The sequence below is a fragment of the Aotus nancymaae genome, unplaced genomic scaffold (genome assembly GCF_030222135.1).
Source record: "Aotus nancymaae isolate 86718 unplaced genomic scaffold, 86718_ANA_hifiasm-v0.15.2.pri h1tg000010l, whole genome shotgun sequence".
In the NCBI taxonomy this organism is placed as follows: Eukaryota; Metazoa; Chordata; class Mammalia; order Primates; family Aotidae; genus Aotus; species Aotus nancymaae.
Genome location: NW_026988421.1, coordinates 70,748,589 through 70,768,988, shown reverse-complemented (window position 1 = coordinate 70,768,988; position 20,400 = coordinate 70,748,589). Strand labels below are relative to the sequence as shown.

General features: G+C 56.4%; 1 protein-coding gene across 6 annotated transcripts in view; it reads right to left on the bottom strand.

Annotated features, from left to right (window-relative positions):
• Positions 1-20,400, bottom strand: part of ZMIZ1 (zinc finger MIZ-type containing 1) — a 243,323-nt gene that overhangs the window by 58,053 nt on the left and 164,870 nt on the right. The window contains exon 1 of one of the 6 annotated variants that reach the window (XM_064374379.1): positions 11,868-11,925. The exons of the other annotated variants lie outside the window; for them this stretch is intronic. The gene's annotated coding sequence lies outside the window, so the exon portion shown is untranslated. Of the gene's footprint in view, positions 1-11,867; positions 11,926-20,400 lie in introns of those variants that run through there. 6 annotated transcript variants of the gene reach the window in all.

Genomic DNA, 20,400 nt, shown 5'->3' with positions numbered 1-20,400 from the left:
CCCCTAGGCCACCTACCTGCCACCTGGAAACAGGGTGGCAGATGGCACCTGGGGGCTCAGGTGGCAGGAGCAGGGCAGGGTTGTGAGCTGAGTGGCTGCTGCGGGGAACAAGGGGACCTGCCCACCTGGCAGGCAGAAACCCGAATCTCCCCAAGGCCACAGGGAATTGGCTTGGGCTGGGTGGAGGGCAACCTCTCCCAGGGTGGCCACAGGCATCTTTGGCACCGGAGGACCGAGTCCGCCCAGGCTAGAGGCCCACAGCCCCGTGGGGCGCGAGTAGGCACCAGCTGTTGTGGGTGGCTCAGGAAGACCTTGAGGCTGCAAGGCATGTGTTTCTTCAACCACATGCCCCTTCTTCCCCAACAAGAGTGGATGGGGATCATCGGGCAATGTGCTGAAAATCACAACTGCGGTGAAACGTATCAGATGTTTAGTTTTGAAAGCCAAGAAGGCTGAGGTCCCTCACTTGGCTGGCTCTCCCTGCATTGCCTGGCACCCCCACTCACCAACGCCCCCGCTCACCTGTCTAAATTGCCCTTCAAATTTCTCAGTTTTGCCTCGCCCTGGGAAGGCCATCCTCCGTCCAAGTGGGACCCATGGCATGGAATGTCACGCTGACTGCAAGGCAGGACTTGGTCACCCAGACCTGCTGGAGGGGTGGCCCTGGCTCTAATTACTGCAGTCCTTTTGTGAGCTTTAGTTTGCTTAGCAGTGAATAGAGACCAGCAGGCCAGGCCCCATCATGGGAGGATCCCCAGTTAGAGCAAGAGCAGCACTCGGCAGCCTCCCCACCAGATCCCGCCTGAGCAAGGGCCAACTAGCCTGGACTATGGGGCTTCCCCAAACCCAGGGTGCCCTGACTCCGCTTCTGTGGCCTGCACTGATGTCCCCAAAGGCAGCAAGGCCTTGACATGGCGTGCAATGACCTCAGTCCACTCCCTGAACAAAGAGGACCAACCGCAGTACCCTCCAGGTCTAGCTGGGGTTCTGGCCTTGAGCTTCCCCAAGACTGGCCCTCAAACAGGCCACCCAGAGCTGTGCTGGGCCCTGAACAGGGGTGCGCCTGGCTGCCTAATTAGGGGCTCAGCAGGGCCTGCTAGGAAGCGGCTGGAAAACCTTAGAAGTGGAACAATCACTCCTAATTGGACTTCTAGGATTCAGCTTAAGAAAACAGCCTCCTTCTCCCCCAGGGACTTTGTTTCTGAAGTATATACAAACAAGTGATAGTTACTCAACATTAAAAACAAAGCTGGCTGAAAATGAAAATTTAAGCTACAATTAAGTCTTCTGAACAGAGAGGAAAACCCCAAGGGTGGGGTCCCTATGCATGAGTATGTGCATGTGTGTGCGTGTCTTTCGAGTGTGTGCGTGGGGGGGGGCCACGTGTGCAGGCCCATGCATCCACACAGGGCATGACGGACACTGAGCAGATGGATATCTTTTGGGGTCACAGTCATCCTTTCCTTTGCTCAGGAGCCCCTCAGAAAGTCCTGGATCTAAGTGAGGCTCCTGTGTCTGGACCCCAAATTCTCCAGGGCACTGCCAGGGAAGTGGAGACAGGACCTCGCCAGACCCCTGTGGACACTAAAGCCTCAGACTTGGAAGGTAGAAGGCCAGAGTTCAGGCCGTACCTCCACTCGCCAGCCCCCCACACTCCCTGACCCTCAGTTCCCTGCCCCTTGCTGGGTGGGGAGAAGCCACCACATCTGGGGAAGTGCTCTTCTGGACTCTGAAGTGCTCTAGAAACACCTAAGACAGTCCAAGACAGCCCAGTATGGCAGGGAGGCACAGTGCAGGCACCTGTATGCCCCAAAGGGCTTGGAATGTGTCAACACATTTATACTACCCAGCTCCCCATGTGCCCCTCCCATGTCACAGACACACTCCGTAATCTCTGCAACAGGCTCAGCCCTATTTCTCACCCAGATGCATATCTGGCCCTGCACACTCAGTGCCTTCCAGCCCTGCCATCTTAATTCTGGGACTTTAAGCTCCCAGAGGGCAGAGAATGTGTCTTTTTCCACCTTCCCTACAGTGCCTGGCCCAGACCCAGCTCTTCTTTTGTTCATTCACTCATTCCAAAACATATTACATGCATCTGTTGCCTATCTGGATGCTCCTCATACCAACTTGAGTGAGCTATACTCATAGTCATGAACTTGAAGAAATGCCACATTCCTGCACATACCGAGGGCTGCATTAAGTGCTGTAGCAATGGTGCAGTGTGCATGGTAAGGGTCACAAGTGCATCTGTTAGTAAGGGCACCGGCAGGGGTGTATGCATCCAGGGTCCCCAGCAGATGCCTGCACACATTCACACACTCGGTGGGCAGCCTATGCGGTGACTCCTGCTGCTACTGCAGGCCTGTGGGTGAGGGTATCCGAGTTTGCAGAAGCAGTAACTGAGTATGCTGCTAGGTGGCAGAGGGGCATCTCAAGCCCAGGACCACTTGGGTGGGGTGAGAGCTGGGTTTCACGTAGCAGGTGCCCATGACCAGGGAGGTGTCCAGGGAAGTGAGCCTGGGTCAGGCCATTTCAGAGGCTGATTTCTATTTAGGTAAGAGCCCAGGGGGGTACCATGGAGAGGGTATGGGGGAAGACACACTCTCACAGAGGACAGAGGAGGGGGTGACCAGGAAAGCCACACCTGGGAAGAAACCCCAGAGCAGAAATCTCCATCCCTGAGGCTGTCACCTGAGGACAAAGATCTTATCCAGGTCATTAAATGTATTTCTCGGAGAAGGTACAACACCATGTAAAGCTCTGAGAGGATTATGGGCCCCTGATCGGCCTGATGCTGGAAAGGCTTAATTCTAGGCTGGGTGGGTGCAGGGACCGGCAGGAGCCCAACTCCTGAGGCCCACCTGCTGTCTATGGGTGCCCTTGGGCAGCAGCAGTCAAAGGAACAGCAGGGTTAGGGGAGGGTGGAGGACCTGCCTCCTTTTCAAGAGCCAAAGTTGGCCTAGGAGGAAGGAGCCAAAGCCTGAGCTCACAGCGGAAGCCACGTACTCGGCCCTTACTCCTTCCCCTGTCCTGATGCTGCCCCTGGGAGACCCACCACCAGAGTGGCCTCTTAGAAGCCACTAAAGACCCAGTGGTAGAGGCTGCTGTGGTTGTAGTATAAGGTGGGGGTGGGGCGCTTCTCTGTTTTGGGTGCTGCTGCCCTTACCCCCCAAGACAATGGTTTCTGTCCTCCTTCCAGGGCACCTTGGGACAGTCCAGTAACTTTCTAAGTCTGTTGTTGGCAAATCAAATGAAGACATAACTGAGGGTTACACAAGCTGTCCCCCACTCTCTGCAGGGAACACACTCTCAGCAAACACTGAGTGAGCCTTGAGCTTCTGGTCAAGAGCCCTGGGGTCCTGGTGGGAGGCAGGGGGACAATTTGCTCCAAGATGCCTCAGGCTCTTGGGGAAGATGGGCATTCTGCATGTTCCACCAGCTCAGGGCTCATGCTGGAGAAAAGGTACCCCTGACAGATGCAGCGGGGGTTAGAAGAGTGTGTGGATAGGCTGGGCTGCAATGGACAATCAAGAGGCTCCCAAGCTGGGAAGCAGCAGGACGAGTGACCCAGAGGAACACACCTCCCCCAAACATGAGGAGACGCATGCAGAGCAGCAAGGGTGGCTCATGTTTACTCAGGGCCTACGTGATCCCGGCACCGCGCTCAAGGCGCTGACTGGAATCAGCCTTTTGATCCTCCCACAGCCCTAGGAGATAAGTCCTAGTCTCTGGTTCTGCAGATGAGGAAACTGAGGCGTAGAGAGGTCCCGGCATGTGGAGAAGAAAGGAGAGGAGAGTGGCAGATGCTGAGAGCAAGCTTGGGAAGGGACCTTTGTGGGGTGAGGTCCTCTCACTCCTAACAGTGGGGAGCCACAGGAGGGCCATCCCATCTCCACCTAGAACCCCCCACTTCACTTCAGTGCCCAGTCTTCACCTCCTCCATCTCTCCGATGGCCACGAGTTCCCAGCAAGCCCCTCCCTTTGGCCCCTCAGCTGCCTGTGCCCTCTCCCTGCACGCGGTCTGTTCCCCAGGACGGTACTGTGGCCTTGCCCCTGAAGGCTGTTCGGTCTCCCAGTACCCATCTGGGCACCAAGGACACCGTGGGTGTCAGGGCCTGGGGCTGGACAGAGAGCGGTGTGCTGGCTCCTGGGATCATTCCCCAGCTCCCAGAATTTCCTCTCAATGAGGGCTTCTCCTGGCACCCTTTAGGCATCTGGAAGCCAAGGCTGGGCTCACAGTCCTTATTCTGAGAGCCCACTCTCACTAGGATGGCTGGACGCCAAGGGCCACCTCAACATGGCTCGACTCACAGACCCTCTGCCCGGAAATGCAGAGGCTCACAGACCCTGACAAACTGCGGGTGGACCTCAAGGGAGAAGTCCTTGCTGTCTTGAGAACTCCAGGGTGCAGACTCTCACTGCTCATTCCCCAAGAGGGAAATGAAAGTGGGCGCGTGGGTGCCGGCCACGCTCACTTCCTCCAGAGCTGACATACGCTGGGGCCTCCCCGATGGGAGCAGCAGGGAGAGCCCTGCAGCTTCTCTCTGGGACGGACAAGTGACAGGCACACTTGTGCCCTTCTGTCCCCTGGCCTTTTCAGGCTCTCCTGTTACAGTGGGGATAAGCCCCAAAACAGCCCCACCCTCCACAAGGCACAGCAAGGTCTCCAGCTGCAACACAGGGCGAGGACAGGCAGGATTACTTCACAAATGAGGAAACTGAGGCCCAGACAGAAGGGGTGGAGCTGGGTCAAGAGAACCCAGTCTCTCGGGCTCAGGAACTCAAGGGGAACCAAATGCCCAGCTGGTTTTGGAACTAAGCCCATGCAGCAGGGGATGAATCCACCTGAGGGTGATGAGCACTGCCAACTACTGAGAAGTTACTATGGGCCAGACATCGACCTAAGCGCCTTTCGGCCCCATCTCATTTACTCCCCACTGCAACCCTGCCCTGCAGGGACAGGGAGCTCTACTGCACTAATCAGGAAACAGAGGCTCAGAGAAGCTGAGTGACTTACTCAAAGTCGCCCGGTAAATGACAGATGTGGGTTTCATAATTACTCTCTGACACTGTCTTGGGAAGGACACTTGGTGGCCCCATTTTAAGGGCCCCAGGGAATTGGGCAGGGAGGTCCTCTGTGTATGTGGGGGGAAGGGAGAGGCGCAGCCACTAGGGTTGCCAACAGGAAGGTAAGGCCAGCCCTCCAGCTTTCAGGCCCCTGGGCCACAGAGTGACCACTTCAGGCATGACGATGCCAACAGATCTTCTACCATGATGGGACTATTCCACCGCTGCACTGTCCAATCTGGTAGCCACTAGCCCCATGGGGTTACTGAGAACCTGAAATGTGACTATTGTGACTGAGGAACTGAAAAGTTAATTTTACTAATATACATTTAAATATATGTGTGGTTATTATACTGGACAGCACAGCAAATCCCACGCTGCTCCTTACAAGCAGGAACCCCAAGAAAGGAGGGCACCCCTCACATCACACAGCCAACTTGGGGAGCCAGAGCTGGGCCAGGACCTCGAGCCTCTCAATTCCTGCCTGGGTGACCAGGGTTGCCACATCCCTATGCTCTGGGCTGGCCGTTTGACAGACATTTACACAGTGCCCAGTGTGGATGCAAATCATGGACCGCCTGTCCTTCAACTCAGTGTAGTGGGCTGACACCCAGGTGGGCAAGGGATCACAGGAAGCTATTGATGATGTATGGCGCTAGGTCCTGGATGTGCACAGGAGCTATGGACCGCAGGGTGTGGGGAACCAGGGAAGGCTTCCTGGGACATGGTATTAGAGCTGGGCCTGGAAGCAGCAGAAGTGAGAGGCAGAAAAAGGGGCTCCTTGGGCTTTTTTCCTTCCTCTCAACATGCCCCCCATTTTTTCACAGTCCTGCCTCCCACACATAGGGGTTCTTCTGCACACAATGAAGCTGCCCATCAGATCGTAAGCTCTTGGGAGGCAGACAGGGTACTGGTAAATTACCAGTGCCGCAGGCTCTGACCCAGGGGGCAGGGATTCCATATTGGAGCCCTGGGAGGGTGGGAGACCAACTGTGCCAGCCCAGAGGCTACCCTCTCAAACGCATCCACTCCAGTCCCAGCCCCAGGGAAACGCACAAGTTGATTTAAAGCTTCCTGGGTCTGGCTAGAATCCCCCAAGGGACTAGGGAGAGACTCCACAAACAGGACTGCCTCTCTTTTCCAGGAGAGCAGAGGGCCGCTGTGGGGAGGTCTGGACAAGCTCCATCCAGTTCCCGGAGCTCCTCAGAAGGCAGAGCTGACTGCCCTCGCCCCCCACCATGGGCAACCGCAAAACAGGAACCCTGAAACAAGACGAGGCTTTCCATTGCGTCAGAAGGGGCAGGGACATTCCTCCAGCGGGATGCCGACCTTGCACTACTCCCAACTTCCACGACTGATTCCTGCCTGCTACTCAGCAGCAGCCCTGCTCCTAGAAGCGGGTGTCCCAGTGCCTCTGAGGCTCCAAAGCCTTTGATGGCTCCCCACTGCCCTGAAGTTGTTGCAGCAGCCTCACTTAACCTCTTCTGGAGCTCCTGCTCACCTCCCCCATGTCACCTGGAGGGACATCCTCTTTTCTCATCAAGTGCCGTACCTCTCCTGCTTCCCACGCCTTCGCAGCTACTAGTGCCCCCACTTACTAGTCCTCCCACCCAACAGTCACTTCCTTTCTCATCCTACCTATTTCCAAAATCAAGTTCCACCTGGGAAGAGTTTCAGGCCACTGCAGCCCGAAAGTCACCATTTTCCCCTCTTCTTTCTGCAGCTCTGGGGGCATAAAGCATAGACCTCTGTTCATTTCTCTCTGGCCATGCTGCACCCTAATATTTCCCACTGCACCCCCAGAGGTGGGTGATGGCACCCAAAGATATTGCCCAAGCTTCTTTCTCACTTTCCTCTCTCCCCATCTCCCTGGCACAGGGCTGGTATTGAGGCCCTGGAGTGGAGTCTACCTTTTAGAGATCAGACAAAGATGTGGCAGAGATGAGACACTCAGGCCCGCAGAGGGGAAGGGACTTGCCAAAGGTCGCACACGAATTTGGCACCAGACCACAGATACTATTGTTTCAGCACTAGGCCTTAGGAGACATGGTTCTACCTACGGCATCAGAATTACCTGGGGAGCTTTCGAAGCCAAATCATAGGGGCTGGGCCTCCCCTCAGACCCACCAACCCTCCAGGGTGGTTTGGGAGCCTCAGTCTCAGAAGTCACGAGTGTCCTGGCTAAATCACCACTTCTCCATTCACCCAATATACACAAAGCAGCACCACTGCCCCAGTCCAGGCATTTCCAAGGCCTGGCCTCAATCCATGGTGAGTGGGAGCAGTTGGGGAAACCAGCAGGGTCTCTGGGGCTTGGAGAACCCCAGGGTGGCTCTAAGGAGAAGTCAGGGCCATGGCTGGGGCTACCGAGAGGGAAGAAAAGGGTCCTACTTCCTGAGCCTGCCTGGGCAGGGAGGGAGCAACTGCCCTGCCGACCCACCCAGAGGTCCTCACGCCTCATGCTCTGGGTGATGGGGGCAGCACCCGGCTCTGTGCATCAGTTTGGAAAGGCACACAGCCCATCAGATCCTGGAGAACAAAGACACTGTGGGCTTCCTCCACGGGACTCACTATGGGTCCTGGAAGGGCACACCGGAAAGGCCTTGTCAGTTTCTCCCCATAGAGACTAGAAACCTGGGAGTGTCACCAAAGGTTCTCGCATCCCTCAAGCTGCTCCGATGGGACTTGAAGACCCCCCTTTCCAGTGTGTCGGGGCCCCTGCAGAAAGCCACTGCCTTTTCAGACCTCCCGATTCAGAGCTGGAGGCTGCAGCGAGGCCTGATGCTGGGCGAGTGGACACCTCAGTACCCGGGGACGAGGCCACAGGAAGCTAACCCTCACCTTGGGGCTGTAGCAGGAAACCAAGCAGCAGGCACAATGAAATCGTAAACCCCACGTTCCCACTGGGAGACTGGGATTTGCAGTGGCCCAGGAGAGGGCATTAGCTCCATCCACGGCCTCTCTTGCCATGTGACCTTGGGGCAGGAAGTCCCTTCGGCCCTCTGGGCAGTAGGCTGGCCTTCCTTCCTTGTCTGTAGTGACTGGCCAGGGAGCTCCCTGGGGAGCTGCAAGTGCTTCGAAGGTGGGGGCCTTGTTTTTCCCTGAGCAGGCTCCCTTGCGAGGCAGCTGCTGCTCTGCCAGGCCCTGGGAGAGTTTCCTCCCGATGCCAAGGCTTGGGAAAGGAGGGCGAATGAGGCCCAGCTGATGCCCTGTGATGCGGCGTGGCAGGGCGAGATCGAGGGTGGGGGCACTCTATACCAGTCAAAGGTCCCAAATCCTTCTCCCCGCTGGACTCAGGCCTGCAGCCCTCTCTCTGAGGTGGTGCTAAGGATCCCAGCCACAGGCCCCACTGAGGAGTTCCTTCCCCGTGGAGGAGCCAGTCTCTCCCAAGGGACCCACACTGCATCGCTCAAGGTAAACACCTCCCTTGCCCAGAGAGCCTCGAGCCTGCTCCTTCCAGCTCTGCCAGCACGGAACTCTCTGTTCCTGAGGACCCGAGGCTGAGCTGGCGCTCCCGTCTGATCGATGGATGACTTCATAGAGACTGACGCCTACCGGCACCAAGACTGTCCCTCAGGGAGGTCTGAGGCTGTTCCTGGGACCGCTGCCCACCCGTGCCCCCTGGCTGACCTCTGCTGGATGACACAGTGCTGGCCGAGGGGTTGGAGACCTGGGACTCATGCCACTCTCTTGCTGGATGACCTAGGGCAAAACTGAACCTCAGTTTTCTCCCGTGTTAAATGGTCTACTCCTTCCCCGCAAGGAGGCTGCCACTACACAAATGCTAGGGAAACAGAAGGTCTCTTTATCGAACAGACTTGCCCGCTGTGTTACACTAGCAGGTTCTGAGCTGGTGTCCTCACTGCCCCTCTGTCCTAAGTCTATCCTCCTGGCCAGCGCTGTCTGTCGTCCATGAAGCTTCCTGTTGTGGTGGGCACGTTCTAGAGTCTGAGCTGCCCAAGGTGGCCACCAGCCTTCGGTGGCTACTGAGCACTTCAAGTGTGGTTAGTGCCAAGGATAAGCTGAACTCATCCCTTTAATTAATTTAAATTCATAAACAGCCACATGTGGCCAGTGGCTACTGTACTGGATGGGGTAATCTTAGACCCAGCTCAACCACTCCTTACTCCCCAGGGCGACATTCAGGAAACCCCAGGCAGGACTTTGGCAGAACCTCTGTGGGAGCACCTTTCTCCCTCTAGCTGCCTGACTCCAGACTAGGGACTCGTTTCAGAATTCCCAGGAACTGCACATGGACTGGTGTTCCACCAATGCAGACTGAAATCTAGAAGTGCTCTTTCAATTCCTCTGCCCCTCCACTCCAATGGGGAAAACACAACCAACCAGCCTTCCAATCATGCCACCATCATTCAGCAGCCACTGGGCACCCACCATCTGCCAGGCACCACGGTTAGCATGGGGCACACGGTGATGAGAAACACGTGGTCCCTGGCTTCAGGAAGCCCGCTGGCAGTCAAGGTCTTGCTTCTGTTGGAGCCACGCCTGGCAACCTACATCCCCAACTGGATGATCTCAGGCACATCAGTTTTCTCATCTGAAACTGGGGCTCACAAGTCCCTGAGCGCACAGGTTGTGATGAGAACCAGTAGGCATGAGAGAGGTGCAGGGGCTCTGAGCCAGGGGAGGGCTGTGCAGGGCAGTGGAGGCAGCCTTATGAAGTGAGGTGTAAACTCTGTGCAGGCTGCGCTTCCGGTAAAGACGTAGATTCTCACCAAAGCATCGCTGTTTGGTGGTTTCTCACTAAGGAAGTATAGGGTAAAAATAGCTCAGGAGAGGACTTGAATCCAGCTAGATGGAGGGTAGTCACTGCCTGACTTATACACAAAAAAGGGGAACAGGCTCGTTAGAAGCCACGTGGACCCCTGCCCATGGAACAGGGCCTTTCCTCCACAGTGGATGGGAGATGAGCTTCAGGCCCAGAGCCCCATAACTGGAGGAGCCAGAGTCCCCACGTAACATCTGGGGTCACCCTGATTTCAGGATGGCATGACCTTTTCACCCCAACTCACTCCTCAGCCTGATTTCTGTGGCCACACACAAGGATGGGCCAGTGAGAAGCACACTGGCACCAACTCCATGCCACCTGCCACACAAAACCTTCCTGCTGCAAGAGCCTTCAGCCATGCTCAGCGCTCATCTGGCAGTCTGACCTGATGGTCGAGCGAAGGGCCTGGGTCCCCACTGTAGGAATGACAGTCTCGCGAAGCCCATCTAAAGAGGTGACACTCGACCTCTCCTAGTTTCCCCCAGAGGGCTTCTGGACCCAGGAACTGGTACCTATCTAGTGCCCAGGGCACCATGGCTTGGCTTCTAAGACACCAAAACCGAAACCACATGCTCAGGACCTCAGGCAGCTGCTCCTTAACTCCTATCAAGGGGCCCTCTCTCCAGGGCCTTGTACAAGGTCCTCACAGCCCGGCGCCTCCCGAAAGGCTGCTTCCTGCCCTCTGGTGCAAACCCACCTCTCTCCTCCAGCCAGCTTCCCAGCAAACACTTGTCAGAAGTCTATTCTGCACCCACCACCTTTGCGAAGGGCACCCTGCCGCAATGGTGGCATCACCATGCCCGTGGGGTCTCTAGGCGCTGGCAGCATCAGGGCTGCATTCTGACAAAGGAGCAGCTTGAAGTCGAGGACTCTCAGGCACTGCCTCCGAAGGCATCCTGGCCGATTCTTATTTTTGCGGCAGGAGCAGACTGAGAACAGAGCCCGGTAAAATGTCTGCTGGAGAGCCAACACTTCACCTTCAGAGAGCTGGGCGGGGGCACACTCTGCCCCCTGGCCCCAAATAGAAATGAAGGCCCCGTCTGTGGGCACACAAACCGGTCCGGTGCACGCCGGTGCCACTCTCGCGGCCAAGCCTGGGGCTGACACCATGCAGCACACGGCGCTACCCACAATGCACCGGCCCTCCTCTGTCACACACTGGCACGCACACTCACCCCGCGCCCGGAGGGAGCCCGGGGCCCGGCCCGCGGGCGCCCAGGCGCCGACCCCTCCGGCCCCGCACTTACCTAGAAGTTGCACCGGTCGCGGTCCCGCCCTGGCGCCCGCGGGGGCTCCGGGCCCGGCCGGCGGCGGCCGCGGCGAGCGGCTCAGGGTAGGATTCAGCCGGCGCCGAACAAAGGCTGCGCGCAGGCAGCGGGCGCCGCCTGCATCCCCGCTCCGCGCCCGGGCGGCGGCGGCGGCGCGGGGGCCCGGGCGGGTCCGGCGCCCGCTCGCTCCGCGCTGCCCGCTCCGAGGGCGCTCCGGCTCCCGCGCTCCCGCTCGCTGCTGCCCGCCACCGCCGCCGCCGTCCGGCTACCGCACCGCACACATCAATTATTCATCGCCCGTCTCCAGCTTCCCGGGCGAAGCCAATCACAGACGGAGGCTCCGCTAATGGGGCCGCCGCCGCCGAGAAGGCAGCCAGCCGCGCGCCCGGGCGCAAGCGACAGCCCTTCGGGGACGGGGATGGGCCGGGGGCGCGCGGGGGGCGGGGGCGCACGGGGCGCGCCGGAGAAACTTCCCACGGCCCGCGCTCTGCGCCGCGCTCGCGGACCCTGCGGGCGTGACCACCCACCCTGCGTGTGCCCGCGTGGGGCTGGGGGCTCGGGGGGAGGCCAGGCCAGCTGCGGCTGGGGGAGGGGAGGGAGGAGGAGGAGGAGCGCGGGAGGAAGATGAAAGGCGAGCAGACCTGCCTTGGCGTCTCCAGGGAGCCCCGGCTCGCGCGCGCCCTCCCCGCCCCGCGAGCCTCGCCGTCCGCACCCCCGCCCCCAAGCCCGCCGCCCGCACTCACTCGCGCGCGCAGACCGTCAGCCCAGCCACTTCGCTGCGAGGGAGCGCGAGCGAGTATGAATCGGAGGCAGCTCACATTTCAAACTTGCACGCAGGGGTGGTGCTGGTGCACGCCGCCGCCGAGCGAACGCACGACCCGAAGAGCAGCGCTCCAGCCTCCGGGAGGGGGCGGCGACCAGGCCCCTTTCCTTCCCCCGCCTAGGCAATTAATTGGAAGCAACACTTGTGCGAGTGGGGTTCCCGGAACGCTGTAGCCCGAGGAGGCCACCGGGAAGGCGCTGGGGGTGGATGACTTGGGGTGTCTCCCGTCCCCCAGCAAATCCTCCCAAGTTGGCATGCTAATGAGGGTCTACGGCCGGGAGCGGGTGGAGGAGGGAGCTGAACTGGAGGGGGCCTCGGCCGGGGGGAGGGGAGGAGAGGGCGGGGCTGGGCATTCAGATTAAATCTCGGTTTAAAGGATTTTCGGAACTGACTACCGGGTAGAGAAGGTAGGCGGCCCGGCATCTTACTTCCCTGACCCTGGGTGCCCGGGCACCCCCGGGATTCCCCGAGTGAGGGGCCCAGGACAGGGTGAACGCGCGCACGTACGCTCTGGCTCCCCGACTTCGGGTAGTTCCTGTGACCAGGAGCTGGCGGCAGGAGGGAAGCCGGGGGCGGCTGCGCGCGGCTCTGCCCCGCCCCGGGAGCTGCTGCCTTCCTGACATTGCATCCTGTGGTGGCCGCGGCCTCTTCCTTCCAGCCTGTCTGTCGCAAGGGCTCCGGGCTTTGAGCAGAGCTTGCTCACTCCCCACCCCTTTGCCTCGCAGACACCCCGGGAAGCCCACCTGCTGTCCCACCGCCAGAGATCTTCGCCCCTCCCTCTTTCATGGGCACTCCGTGTCATCATTACCCCCTCGGGAGAAACCGTATTTTATAGCCCCCTCACCCAGCCCCCACCCACCTGCCAGTGAAAGTAGCTTGACCTAACTGCCCCAAACAATTAGGAAGGTAAGTGAGGCCCCAAAGAAGGGCAGCCAGGACTGTCTTTAAAATCTCCTCTGTATTGGACTGCCGTGCCCTGCTGCCCTGGCCAACACTGGGAGCTGACCAGGTTCACTGGCCTTTGAGGTTGCATCTCCTGACTCCATCCCCTCTTCTCAGCCTCAGCCTCTGGCTGGCCCCTAAACCTTCCTGCCGACCCTGGAAGTGACTGAGACAAAATCACTTATCTAGAAATTACGTTCTTGCTCCTTGTTTGACTAAATCGTTAGCAGGCTCTAATCCCACCCACTGCCACTTGAAATATCACTTTGAGGATAGCATTTGGAAATGCAGTTGTCATGGGCTTTCCCTCCGAGGAGCTGGTTAAATGGATTAATTCATACTTCGTAACTTGCGCCTTTTGGACAAGAACTCGCTCCTTCAAGAGAAATTAATTGGCATCCCCTTACTGGCAGGCCAACCCTAGGGCAGCCAGGGGAAGAAGGACTTCCCTCCAGCTCTGCACACATTCCAGGCACTGCTCATTCTCACCTCCATCTCATCTCCTCGTAGGTTATTATGGCTTCTTTGGAGACCGTCATTTACTCACTGAAACATTCACTGGGGCCCTGCCCTCCCAAGCAGCACCGCAGGCAGGGGTCCAGTGAAGATCTCCCACCTCCACACTGCACATCCTCCAGATGACTGACTTACTCTAAAGCCCACTGCTCAGCAAGTGACACCCAGAAAACAGATGGGGTGGGACAATAGGGCTCACATGTCCCAAGAGAACACTGAGATGGATGTACTTAAGATCTGGTTTCTACCGTTAATCTGATTTTAAAAACCAGAACACACCCCCTTGCCCGTTCTGTGCAGTGACAGTTCACTATTCTAATCTGATCCTTAGTGCTTTCTAAGCCACCAAAGACCCACGTGTTTGAGACTTCCAAGTTCATTTTTGAAAGATCCTGTATGTGTGGGTACCATGTGGCCAGCCCCAGAGGTTCAGAAAAACCACTTTGGTAGGTTGAGACAAAATCTGGACTGGAATTGAGCAGAGGTTTATAGCAGAGGGACACAGACCTGGTGGCACTGCCCAGGAAACTTTAATAAGACAACCTGCCAGTCTCCCTACCCCATCTCCCAGTTCTCCCAGGGACCCACTCTGAGAAGTCACAGGGTGAGGCTGGAGAAGAGAATTAATATACCTAGTTAGGCTCCTCCGGCTTGAGACCAAAGATATTAGACTTTCCCCAGGTAAGCAAAAAAAAAAATAAAAATAAAAAAATACTCTTCACTAGATTTACGTAATTAAGGAAACAAATTGTTTTCAAGCATCCATTCACCAGACTGCATGGGAGGCCTCCAGGCCAAAGCTAGGGTTTTCACATGCTAATTTCAAGGCTCTCTCCTGCCCACTAGGTTAGCAAACTCTCTATTACTTGCCTCGGGTCTACAGAAATATGGGCACTCCAACCAGTCTCTGATTCAGAGGGCTTTCTCCACTTGTCGAGTTCCAACTCCACTTCTCCAACTTCCAAAGATTTGCTCAAAAGCCTGGGGCCCAAAGCAGCCCGCTCCACCCCCTTGATAAGGATCTACAGCAAAGAGGCCGCAGACAAAGGCGCTCTCCACCTCAGCTCGCAGGCACTCGGCAAGCTCTCCGAGTGACCTCGGCAAGGGGGGCACAGCCCTGGGGGAATGACTTGGGAGAGAGAAGAAAGGAAGAAGAAAGGGCGAGCTGCAGTCCCTGCGCCGTGGCTCCTTGATGAATGCCCGCCAGCACTCGGGAGGCCTGATGTGGGGATCAATAGCGGGTGGCTTTTCTCGCGGGTGTTTGAACTCCTCCTGCCGTGGGCCCTGGCGAGGAGGAGCCGCCGATAAATCACGGCGCTGCAGCCGGCAAGGCGGTGGCAGCTCGCTCAGGAGAGCAAGGGGAGGGAGGATGCTTTACCCGGCTAGAGGAGCCTGCCATGCGGAACCCACCTCTGCAAGACCAACTGGGTGGGGGTGGGGGTGGGGTAAGGGTGGTAGCGGGAGGAGACCCTCCAGTCAAGCTGGGGTTGCAGAGCCTTCTCCAGGGCTCCCCTGTTCACGCAGATGGATGGGTCTCTTGGATCCCAGCTTGGTCCCAGCATTGCCCAGTAGAAAGAGCCAAGCCACCTATAATGTAGGTCACCCAGGGGTCAAAGTGGCTCTGGGCTGAGTCACCTCCTGTATAAGGCTTTGTGTAGTGGGAGGCCTGGGGGCTGAGAGGCCATTAGCAAGGAAGGACAAGCATACAAAAGCCAAGCTCTCTCTGACCGCAGAGAGGGAGAACAATGAAGCTAGGGACGGCTCTGCTCAGGGGCGCTGGGTTCTGAGCCACAGAGCTTCTTCAGGGAGAGTCTGCTGATTCAGCAGGGCTGAGCAAGGATCCTATGACTTGGAGCTGTCACCCATGTGGGCGCAGGCACTCAGAGGGTGAGGTGGACAAGGAGGCCCCAGCTGCATGTCCACGTGAGAATGACAGGCCTGAGCTCAGGCCCTGGGAGCTGCCTGGGCCATCCTCCTTCACATCCCTGGTCCTTCTCAGGACATGTGGGAGTGTAGGGCACACAGTGAGCATTCAACAAATGATGCACACAGACAGGGGACCTGGCTATGAAGAAGGTGTCACACAGCCAGCTCAGCTGCACAAGGAAGGCTCACTTAGCAGCCTTGGAAATGAGACAACTCCAGTGCTCTGCCTCCAGAGACCCCTTTCTGGGGCTTCTGCCCACCTCAAAGGGTCAGGGCACAAAATCTCATGTGTCTTATGACACTGTTCTCTCTCTGCCCCCTCTCCCTTTCCTCCCTCGCCTTGGTCAACCTCCTCAAGTCTTCTCTTAGTCTTGAAGATGAAAGACACAGTTGTGGTTGAGCTCCTGGCCAATGCAGGTGTCCCGGCCAGACCTCGGAACCCTACCCGTGTCCACACACGGGGTCACAAAGCTAGGGGCCCAAGCAGGATCCTGGCCTCTGCTCTCCTGGTGTGACATGCAGCTCATGGTTACTGAGACTCTGCTGGCTGGCAGGCAGCTTCCAGGCATTTTCCAAGTATTACCACACACAATCCTCATCACCAGCCCTTTCTGATAGGGGCTATTTCCACTACACAGAAACTAAAACGGAGGCGCAGGGAGGTTTGGACAACTTGCCAAAGGGTTTAAACCACTTGGCAATCCTTTTCAAAAGTATGCACTGATAACCATCACATATTCCCAAGGTGGGACTCCAGGATCCAGAGAAGGGTGACCTCCAGGTCACGCAGTAAATGACAGCTGCCGTGAGGGCTCATGCCCCCAACTCTATTTTATATTCTTTCCCTCATATCACATCACAAATACTGAAATATTTCTTGCTTCATGTGTTTCTTTTTAGAGTTTAGCATCTATACATTTGTAAGCATTTACATGACATTTCAAGTTGGCTGGTGCTCCACCTGAGTGGGGGACAGGGACACGATGCACAGTGAGACCTCCATGCTTCTCAGCCTCCTGTCACTGCACCCCATCCCCTTCCTGGGCGTATCCTCCAGCAGGGCCACTCATCCTGGACCCAGGCTGCATTCCCAGAAGTCTGCATTTGGCTTCCACCCAAATCCTATAACCCTTTCATTTTGAAAACAATATCAACCCCTGCCTCACACCTCCCAGTACCTCTGAGAAGTTTTACAAGGGCAAGGTTACTGAGGTTCCAGGAAAGCCTCCTGCCAGGCTGGAGGAGAAGAGAGGATTCTGAGGGGAGGGGGCCCATGAACTGGACACAAAATGGTCATTCATGGAGCCTGCTCCACTACCTGCTCAGCCCCAGGCTATGGAGCAGAGGCTGGTAGAGCTTTTGGCTGTCCCCAGGGCTGGGGCGGAGACAGGAAGGAGCTGGCCAGGCTCTCCTGGCTAACTGAGAGGCTCTGGAGGGAAGGGAGGAGCCTGGATTTGGAGGCTGAGGCTCAGGAAACAAGTACTGACTAGCTTAGGCTTTCTGAGCCTCTGCCTACCAGGTCTTAGGAAAGACCAGTTGAGAAGCCATGGTGTTAGGGAGTGAACTGTGTCCCCATAAAAAATGTTGAAGTCCTAACCCCCAGAACCTGTGAATGTGACCTTATTTGGAAGGAAGCAGGGCCTTTGCAGATGAGGTCATTAGGGGAGGTGGTAATCCAACAGAACTACTGTCCTTATAAAAAGGAGAAGTTTGGACACAGAGACTCGCACACAGGGACAATGCCACGTGAAGAATGAAATTATGCTGCCACGAGCCAAGAAACTACCAGAAGCTAGGAGAGGAGCCAAGAAACTACCAGAAGCTAGGAGAGAAGCCTGGAGAAGATCCTTCCCTAGAGCCTTCAGACAGAACTTGGCCCTGGTGACACCTTCCTCTGGGCCGTTAGATCTCCAGAACTGTGAGACAGTCAATGGCTATTGTGTAAGCTACCCACTGTGCGGCACTTTGTTATGGTGGCCTTAGCAAACTAAAACAGACAATCCTGTTAAAACCTAAGTCACAAGACATCATACTGCTTAAGCCCCTTCCTCCTGTTGCTCTGGCTCTGTTGGTGTAAAATGCAAGTCCTTGTGGCAGAACTCCCGAGTGACCCAGCCTCGTCCATCTCTCTGACCTCCTTTCCCTCCAGTCACCCTCGGCTTACTCTGCTCCAGCCTCGCTGGCCTTCTGGCTGTGAGTGCACCCGGTACACCACCAGGGGCTCTGCCAGGAATGCTCTTCTCTAGGTGGCCCCAGCTCCATCCCCACATCCCTGCTTCCTGCAGGCTTTCCCTCAGGGGACCCCTTAACAGGGAAGCCTCCTCCACCACGCTGACCACAACTCAGCCCCTCCTGACATGCCTGTGAGTCTCCCGACCTGGCTCTCTCTTTAGCATTGATAGCTGGTATATTTCAATTATTTACCTTGTTTAACACTGTCTCCTTCACTAAAAGGCAAGCTCCATGTCAACTGGGACTTTTGTCTGTTTTGGATGTGTTGTATTGGATGTTGGATGTGTTATATTGACAGTATCTAAAATATGCCAGGCAGATGCTTGATAAATATTAGCTGTATGAATGAAACGAGGACCAGCTGCCTGAATGAATGAGTGAACCAAGAAACGACTGAATGCACAATGAACAATCACAGCCTCTAAGGGTGTGTGTTGTGATCCTGCTGCCCTGCCCTGAGCCTAGGTCTCTGACCTGCTTCGTAGAACCTGGGTTGTTTCTCAGGGGGAGGCAGCCTGTTCAGACAGGAAGCTTAGGCTGGTTAACAAAGGGGCTGCCGGAGGTGGTGGGGAGCGTGCCACCCAGGTCTCTAATGAATCTCTTCCCATTGATTTCTGGAGTTGCCTTTGAAGGGAAGGGACGGCGAAGGCAGCTCAAATGTCCGTGCCTCAGCAGTCCTGGGGTTTCATTGCTTCTCCCAGGACACAGCTTTGATGGGGGCTTCCGGATGGCCCCAGGGCTGGACTGACATAAGCTCCCTGCAGTTGGAAATGCAATTTGCCTTCCTGCTGGAGCTGTCTGCCTGCCTGCCTGACTGTGCAGCACACCTCCCTGTCTGGGCTGGAGCAGCCAAATTCCATTCCTGATGCTTCCCAGACAAAGGCTCACAAGGCAGCTAAGCACAAAGCTTCCACTTTGCAGAGGAAGAAAGTGAGGCTCGCTTCGGGAAAAGACTTGAGGCCACTCACACACTCAGGCTCAGGCTGCAGGGCCAGGCAGGGCTGCTAGGCTGTCCCAGCCACCATCAGACCCAGTGCGTCTAGAAACCTTGTGTGGCTTATTGCTTCCAGCCTCTTTCCTGACAGGGCCTCCACCTATCCATTTGGAATAGCCAGCTCAATCGGCATCAAAGTAAAGAGACCCTTATTTCCCTCTTCAAATCAGGAAACAGGTTCGAAGAGGGGGTGGAGGCTGCCTCCAGTCACATAGCAAATTAGTTGGAGAGCCAGGACTAGAACCGCAGACTCCTGGCTTGTTCCTGGGCCCCAAGCTGTCTCTTGCGCTCCTGGTACTGTATTCCTGGTACTCTCGTGGTACTGTCTCAAGCTCTCCTGGTACTGAATTCCTGCCAACTGTAGCTTCCAGGGCATGCCCTGCAACCTGTAAAGTGCTAGATGGATATGCTCTTCTAGCGGACTCTTGTCCATCAGTTGCCTCCTTTTTCCAGCACAGTGTGGGATTCTGATGGGACGGGGTCCACTCCGCTTGGTACCTCCTACTCACAGGGAGGTCGGGGCTAGACCTTGACTTGTCAGCTCTTTCCCTCACCTACTGTGGGAGTCACATGCATCTTGAAGATGGGTGGGGGAACCTGATTTGGGCTCAGAAGAAGGAAGGAATTTCTGGCAGTCAGGGCTGCCTGGGAGTAGCAGAGAGCAGCTGTCGCCTGAGGCATATGAGCTGAGGATGGAGAATTGCAGAGGGGACCCTGCACTGGTGGGCTTATGGCCTCTGAGGCCTGCTGTGGGGGCGCTGGGAGAGGTAAAAGGACACGAGGGTAGTTGAGAAGCAAGCCCGAGCACCTCAGTATGCTCTGAGCAGCCATTGCACAGTTTAGGAACCTCCCAAACCCATGGAAGTTTGCCAGGCATCCTTCATCATCCGGTGTGGGCTTCCCGCCTTCCTTTCCTGATCACCCCATGTAAGAGGAGGTTCTCCAGGTGCCTGTTCCCTTCCAGCCTCTTGTTCCTGGCCCATGGCAGATGAGGGGAGCCGGCGGCTTCCTTCACTCCCCAGTGTGGTCCCAGGTGTCCCCCACCTCCAGGGGCTCTGGACATGAGCTGACAGGCTGCATAGGAATGTCTGGGGGAAATCCAAAGGTGGCCGCCAGGGCAGGGCAAGGAGTGGGAGGCCTGATGTTGAAATCAGGACCTGCAGAGCTGGGCTCGCAAAACAGCGTGCTCCTTGGCCCAGGAGGCCAACTCCTCAACAGAGACAGATGCCACCTGGAAAGAGGCTTGAGAGCTTGCTGTGTGACCAGGTGCAGGTCACTGTTCCTCTCTGGAGCCCAGTCCCCTCTCCCCCAGTGAAGACATCTAGTGTAGATAATATACCTCTCTTTGGTGCCAGGGGCCAAGTCTGGCTGGGCAGGCTCCGAGAAGAAAGTGAACTGACTCCTGCTAATTCCCTGTAAAGGCCAGAGTAGGCCAACAAGTGAGCTAGGCAAGAGGTCTACAACACATCACTTTGTCAAGGCAAAGACGCTGGTTCCAAGGTAGCAGCCCCTCTATGGTTCCATTCTCCTGTATTTATTTGCAGTTTATCTGTTAAGTACATTTCCCTATTAAGTATGTTAAATGTTTCTTGCATGATTAATGGATATTCACCAAGTTATTCCACAGTGGTGAGATGTCAGCTTTACTTTCTTTATAAGTTTCTGTATTTCTTGATTGTCCTACATGTAGTATGTATTATTTTTGTACTTATAAGAAAAATTCCATAAAACCACTTTCATTTCAGAATGAAACGCAAAGTTAAGACTTTGCCTGGGAAAGGTGCTGGTGTAACAGCTTCAGAACTGGTGAGTCAAGAGTCAAGCACAAAACAGCTCTTGTCAT